This window comes from Nansenia antarctica, assembly GCF_963989245.1.
Source record: "Nansenia antarctica genome assembly, chromosome: 2".
NCBI lineage: Eukaryota > Metazoa > Chordata > Actinopteri > Argentiniformes > Microstomatidae > Nansenia > Nansenia antarctica.
This window is the reverse complement of record NC_137675.1, coordinates 59,745,942-59,753,672: the sequence shown is the minus strand read 5'-3', so window position 1 is coordinate 59,753,672 and position 7,731 is coordinate 59,745,942.

The following is a 7,731-nucleotide window of genomic DNA, read 5'->3' as shown; positions in this document are numbered from 1 at the left end:
CTTCGAGGCCACGAATTAAGTAGCCTATTTTGAGGCAACAAATGACTAGCCTATTTCGTGGACACGAAATTTAAAAAATCCTCTGTAACCTCCGGGGCTCCGTAGTATTCTATTCATTAGCAAAGAATAATTTTCTCATTGATCAAGCTGGCTGGATATGGTATACATATCCAGCGTCTTTGAGCCTCGGAAAAGCGCTATATAAATGTAATGAATTATTAATTATTATTATTATTATACACCTCCAAGCCGTGTAAAACTGATAATTTGCCCTCCAAGTAGGGTGCCGTAGCGCTAGTGGAAACGCACGCAAACATAATCACAGCTGAGCATCACGACACAATAGCTTGCTTTTAGCTCTACTTTCGCAACAACAACAAAATCACAAGACGATGTTTTTAGGACTTAAGAAGAAAAAAAAACACAAGAAGGGAAGGAGCTGGTTTACATAAATAGAGGCTATGTACACTATCCACTATACTATACTGTACAGATGTTACAGTATGAACATGAAAGAAAATAAAGTTTGTGAATAGTGGAAACAGTAGCCTTTACTGTATTTCTCAAATCTCTGTGGAGTGGGCTATAATGGCCAACAATAACTGTTGAGCAAATTGTTAGAGAATTATTTAAGTATTTAAATATAAAATCAAAAGGCAGCCTGCTTCATTTCAAATTGCATAGAAAAGGTATTTAATTAGCACAACAGACCAGATGTCTGATAGTCAAACTCTCCTCAGAAAAGTCCAGACGCAGGGAAGACAGGGACAGGCATATTTATACACAGTCATGCCCTCAGGTAAAGTCCAAACCAATCACAGGCATTTCCTGTCTGCATCTGTGATGGGCTAGCTGTGATGTAAATTTAGAAGAGGTTAGGGGGGAATTGACCCCCACTTTCTCCTTGAGACAAAAAGGTGGAAGAGGGACACAAAGGCCATGGACTGGTCTGGTCTGGTGTTCGGAGCACTGGACCTAGGGAAAACAAAAGCCCTGAACTGCTCTAGATTGCTCAGTCTCTCTAGAGTCTAGATGTAGGTTTAAGAGAAAAGAGAGCAATTAGGTCTTTGTAATCATTTAAATGTGTCTATTGTCTGGCCACAGCCAAGTCTCAAGCAGAGGAACTGGTTTCATTGTATAGGATATAAAGGAAATCAGTTACTATAGACTGGGGTCTTTAGCGTGTTGATTTCACTCAGACAGTCTGACTGTCTATTGATTATACTTTATTGTCCCCGAGGGGAAATTTGTCTTGGGCATGGTACTTTCATGCTTCAAGTGCAACAGAGACGATACAACATACAGTAGACAAAGTAAACAACAGGACAGCAACAAACATTGAGTGACATTGGCAGCAGTTTCCACCTGGACATGGCATCATTTGGTATAAATATATATTGCACATAACCCTTCAAGTGGTGTTTTCGAATATTGCACATGGCCCTTCAAGTGGTGTCTAAGATAAAGTGCAGGTGCTGGTGATCATGTCCTAATCATCGTTTCTGCTTGAGCGAATTGATTAGTTTAATAGAGAATGGGACAAATGATAGTTTTAAGAGCTTATAATTACATCTTGGCATGCGAAGCCTTCTACCTAGGGGGAGAACTTCGTATTCTGTGGAGAGCGGATGTTGGGGGTCTGCGATTATCTTGTTAGCCTTGTTGATTGATTGATTGAAAACTTTATTAGAAGATTTGCAGAAGTAGGTACATGAAAGTACATATTACATACAAGGTCAACTAACAGGATAAAAACCCAAGAAAGCCACTGGCTTATTTCAATTGGGGTCCTTGATTCTCAATTCATCGTTACATGTAAGACAGACAAAAAAGCTAGTACTATCTACAAGATAATACAGACAAATAACTATTACTATCTACAAGATAAACACACATCCATCATGGGAAGAACAATACAACAAAACATGAGGTATGTACAGCGGGTAGGACAGGTGGGGACATACACCACAGGTGGGGGCGGGGGACAAAACACAAAGTATGTACAGTGGGTAGTTCGGGTCTTTTAATCTGATTTTTGATTTAGAGGGTCCAGTTACGGATTGCAGCCTCCTGTAAATGTTTTTTGAGAGTGGTTTTGAAGGTGGGCAGTGTTTTGCACTCCTTTAAGATTATAGGAAGGGCGTTCCACATTTTTACTGCATAGTTTGCAAACGAGTTTAACCCCTTGTTTGTGGTGCAACGCGGTTGAACGTGGTTCGTGGAGCTTCCTCTGGTGTTGTATGTGTGGACGTTGTTCACTTTTTGGAAGTATGTTGACAGGTACTTGGGTGTCTTTGTGGTGTAGCGTATCTTGAAGACCAGGCCCAGTGCAAGCTGCTGCACTCTGTCAACTACTCGTAGCCAATCAAGGCTCAAAAAATGAGCAGCGGTTAGATGTGTCCTAGGGTTGAGGCCTAGCAGAAGCCTAACCAGTTTATTTTGGGCTGTCTGGAGTCTTGTTTTATGGGCCTTTGTGGTTCTATAGTACCATGATGTTACGGCATAGTCGAAGTGACATTGAATGAGAGCTCCTGATAGGGTCCTCAGTGTGTTTTTACTGACAAGTGAGGATATCCTGTACAAGAATCTAGTTCTATGGTTTACTTTTTTGATTACTTTTGCTGCCATTTTATCTCCGGAAAGATTTGCCTCTAAGATGGAGCCCAGGTATGTAATATCCTCTTTTCTTGTGATATTAATGTTACCCACTTTTATTTTAAAATTTTCAGCCTTTCTGAGTTTAGATGGGGATCCGTATAGGATGGTTTCAGTTTTACCTAGGTGTATTGATAGTTTATTGTCAGCTAGCCAGATGCAGATTCTACTCAGTTCAGTGCTTAGCGCTTTTTCCACCTGCAATATGTCCCTGTCAGAGACCAGCAGAGCCGAGTCATCCGCGAACAGGAACAAATTGCAATCACATGCTGATGACATGTCATTCACATATATTAGGAACAGTAAAGGTCCCAAAATGCTTCCTTGTGGAACGCCGCAGGTCACTGGGAGGGGGGGGGACAGTGTTCCGTTCACACTAACCACCTGTTCCCTCCCCTCTAAGTAGGATTGCATCCAGCTCACCGATGTTCTATCGAACCCAATTGCTTTCAGTTTATCTAACAATATGTGGTGATCTACTGTGTCGAAGGCCTTCTGGAGGTCCAGCATGACCATGCCGCAGTACTTGCCCGAGTCCACCTCATGGTTGATGTGGTCGTTCAAATAGAGAAGGCATGTGTCAGTGGAATGGGATGTTCTGAATCCTGATTGAAATTCATACATCAGCTTTTTTTCGGTAAGGTACCTATCGACCTGTTCATAAACTATTTTTTCCATAAGTTTCGAGATGGAATTAAGAATAGAAACAGGTCGGTAGTTGCCTGGGTCTAATTTGCTTCCTTTTTTATACAGTGGGGTTACCCTTGCTATTTTAAAGTCAAGGGGGACGTGTCCCTGTTTGATGGAGAGGTTTATTATGTGGGTGATGATTGGGGTAATGGAGGCAGCTGAGTCTTTTAGAAATCTGGCTGGAATATTGTCATGGCCCGTGGCCTTTTCTGAGTGTAGAGCGCCTAGCTTTTTAAACACCTCATCGTTTGACACCATGGAGAGTTTAAAATCATCATTGCGTACACCCAGTTTATTGTAGAACTCACGGATGTGCTCTACACCATAACGCCCTGAGTGGGGTGGTAGATTGTTAACTAATTTAGTGGCTATGGTTGTAAAGAAAGTGTTTAAGCACTTAGCCACATCCAGCTTGTCTGTAAGGAGAGAATCACCAGATTTGATGCTGATGTTTGTAGACCTGGTTTTGAGTTTTTGACTGCAACCTAGTTGGCTATTAAGTAGCTTCCAAAGGTCACGTGGTCCAGGACAGCTTTGTCATATAGTTTATTTAGGATCACATAGTCTCTTTCACCTACAATTTTCATAGCTGTTTTGTGAATGCTGACTAGTCTGTTTTTTTGTTGTACAGTTAAGTTGCCAAACCACACAATTATTCCATATCTGATTACACTTTCAACAATGGACTGATAGAAAATTCTCATGATCTGCTTTCTCACCCCATAAAGTCTGAGTCGCCTCAGGTGATAAAGCCTCTGCTGTAGTTTGTTACATAAGCTGTCTAAGTGTGTATTCCAGCAGAGATGGTTGTCTAATTGAATACCTAAGTACTTATAAGAGGGCACCTGGATGATTGTTTGGTCTTTAACGACCACAGGCTCATGGTCAGTTACCTGCCTTGGGTCTAACACAACCTCCTGAGTTATTACATCATTGCATATTACAAGACAATGCAACAAAATGATTATTTAGCGTTGATTTCATCCATGCAACTATGTTGGTGTTTATTGTTTATTGACTCTACACTAGACTAGAACAGTGTTGGTGTTTCATTGTTATTCCATACATACAACTGTTTACTTTTTATTGACTGAAATTGTTAATCCCTGTTCAATGTGACTACCAGGGTCCACAAAAGTGATGCTCCTTAACCCTCCTTCTCTCTCTCATAGATTGACAAAACCAAAGATGAGATGACAAGGACATGAAAATGGACATTTGTGAAATGTTTGTTCTTGAAGAAGTTCCTGAAGCATGTAATGTCCATTGCACTTTAACTTTTTAAATGTTTAATGTTTTTAACATTTGTGATATTTGAATGTTCCTGACGAAGCTTGTAACATACCATGCGTTTCACGTTTTAAAACTTTTTAGTTCTGTGATATTCGAATGAATTGAAGAATATTTTTGACTTGACCACTTGAAAAGATTGTAATAAAAACTTTGTTCAGTTTTCTTTCGTCTGAACTGTATTGTGTACATTTCAAATAGCCTAAATTTCGTTGTTTGGTACCTGTACTATAGCAATGACAATAAAGACCATTCATTCATTCATAACAGAATACACAATTCAGTACTCAGTTCTGTTAACCAGTCCCCCTCTACAACGTCTTCAGAGCTGGCCCTGGACATGAATGAATGAATGAATGGTCTTTATTGTCATTGCTACAGTACAGGTACCAAACAACGAAATTTAGGAGGGGTGGCTCCCCTGGTGTTAGGAAAGAAGAAAAAAAACTTTTTTTAAAAGACACAAGAAGGGAAGGAGCTGGTTTACATAAATAAAGGCTATGTACACTATCCACTATACTATACTGTACAGATAGACGACTAGGGTTGTCATATTGCACAATAGTGTTATTGCACATTTATTTAAAGTGTCGCAGTTTGCAGGCTTGAAATGTACATATTTGTGCCTCAGCACTACACCTGATTTTTTCAGTCCAGCAGCTGCCATCAATCCATCAAACATGGGTGGAATAGGCGTCAATTACACTTTTTTTTTGGGTCCATTCAGCGGTAACCCGCCCCATCTGGCAACCCTGAGTGCGGCCAAGAGCCAGACAACCTTCGGTTTCAATTCCTAGTAACTCTGGGGCACTGCTAGGTTAGTCCTGCCCCCATGTAGCACAGGAGAAGAAAGGACAATCACAAAGACAAGAAGCAGAGCTGACAAAGGATTACATTACATCTCACATACGCAGACAGATACAAAGATTCAGGCGACATAAAGAGGTTCAAAGAAATAAGACCTGTATCAAAAGACTCCATAATCAAGGTATGATAACAAAATACATTAATATATGCATAACAGTAGTACAGCATGATTGTGAGTGTCTCTGTTCAGCTGCTGGATTGAAAAAATCAGGTGTAGTGCTGAGGCACAAATATGTACATTTCAAGCCTGCAAACTGCGACACTTTAAATGAATGTGCAATAACACTATGTGCAATATGACAACCCTAGTCGTCTATCTGTACAGTATAGTATAGTGGATAGTGTACATAGCCTTTATTTATGTAAACCAGCTCCTTTCCCTTCTTGTTTTTTTAGTTTTTTTTTCTTTCCTAGCACCAGGGGAGCCACCCCTCCCAAATGTCGTTGTTTGGTACCTGTACTATAGCAATGACAATAAAGACCATTCATTCATTCATTCATACTGTATCTCATCATTAGTAAACTACAGTAACCGTTGCAAGTAGTGTTTGTGAGTGATCTAATGTTTATGTTGCCTTGTGTGTTTGTACCTGTATATTTCACTGCCCGTCTCTCATCTCCCCATCAATGTCTTTCTGTCTCTTTCTCAGGTGTACCATGGTTCAAACACTAAACGCTATTGGGGAGCTGAAACAGTCTAAGTTTGGTCGTCCCTGGCCCAGACACGGTCTGAAGCTCCTCTATTGGTTCACTCGTGAATACATCAACGTTGACAACAACAATCAGATGTACATAGAGAACCATCCAAATAATGGAGACTTTGGCTTCCATTACTTCATGAATAGATTGGAGTGTGAAAACAATGTCTGTATCAAGTTGCTCCCTGAAAATGGCTACCGTTACTATGAAGTGGGTAACCTCCACCATGGAGCATCTTACAAACTCCCTGCATATGTCAGGAAGGACGACACTGGCAGCAAAATGGATGGCAGCAATATGGATCGTGTCATCATCAGCCTGCGCCAGAACCTGCAGGTGGAAAAGGTCTATGTGACCCAGCATGAGGATCTGAAGAGGTTTGATGAAGACCACACCTACCGCATCACCAGGGGTCTGCTCATGTACATCCGCAACCTATCGCTGGAGGGTAGTGGTGGTCTAGTGGATAGTGTGTTGGACTTCCGATCGGAAGGTTGTGAGTTCAAATCCCGCCTGAAACCACACCACTACTAGTGTGCCCTTGAGTAAGGCACTTAGCCCTCAGTTACTCCAGGGGGACTGTCCCTGTAATTCGTAATTGTAAGTCGCTTTGGATAAAAGCGTCTGCTAAATGGCAAAATTATTATAATTATTATGTCTGTCCATTTCACACAGAATGTAGACTAGTATAACTGTAGTGGCTGTAACTGTGCCCATAGGATTGTTGAAAGTTAATCTCTGTCCTGTTTATGAACACTCTCTCCTGAGTTGAACGGTAGAACGGTTTCATAAACATTTATGGAATGCAGACTCCTATCGCTGTTGTGTCTATGTTGACACTATACAAGAGATGTGTTGTGTGCGAGTGGGCACTTCAGTCTACCTTCAGTAGGCTGGGTCCAACTCGAGTTGTGAAAGACCATTTTCTTTTAATAAATATTATACTTAGATTTAAAGTAAAGCTATCTTGAGTCTCATTTAAATCAGTTAAAACAGTTTATTTTATTTTTTTAATAAATGTTTTGCTTAGTGGTTCTCCTTTAAAGTAATAATTGGCTCCACATTGGTATAGTGGGGGCAGTAGGGAATGGAAATGAAGTGCAGCCAAGAGCATCCCATCAACTCCCTGAATATGTCAGGGAGGACTACACTGGTCGAATAGATGGCAGCAATATGGATCGTGTCATCATCAGCCTGCACCAGGACCTGTAGGTGGAAAAGGTCTATGTGACCCAGCATGAGGATCTGACAAGTTTTGAAGACCACACCTACCGCATCACCAGGGGTCTGCTCATGTATATCCGCAACCTATCGCTGGAGGACTTCCTGTATCAGGCAGGCTATGTCACCCAGAATCACCCAGAATCAGATATGGCTACAATACTGTCCGATTGCAGTCAAGTATCTACACTGCAAGTGTTTCAGGACGTGTGCCTGAACAGAGCAATAGCTTCTGGGATACATACTGTACCATACTGTAAACTTACTTACTAGGCTGTGGTCTAATTCACTACTCTCCTACCCATGACT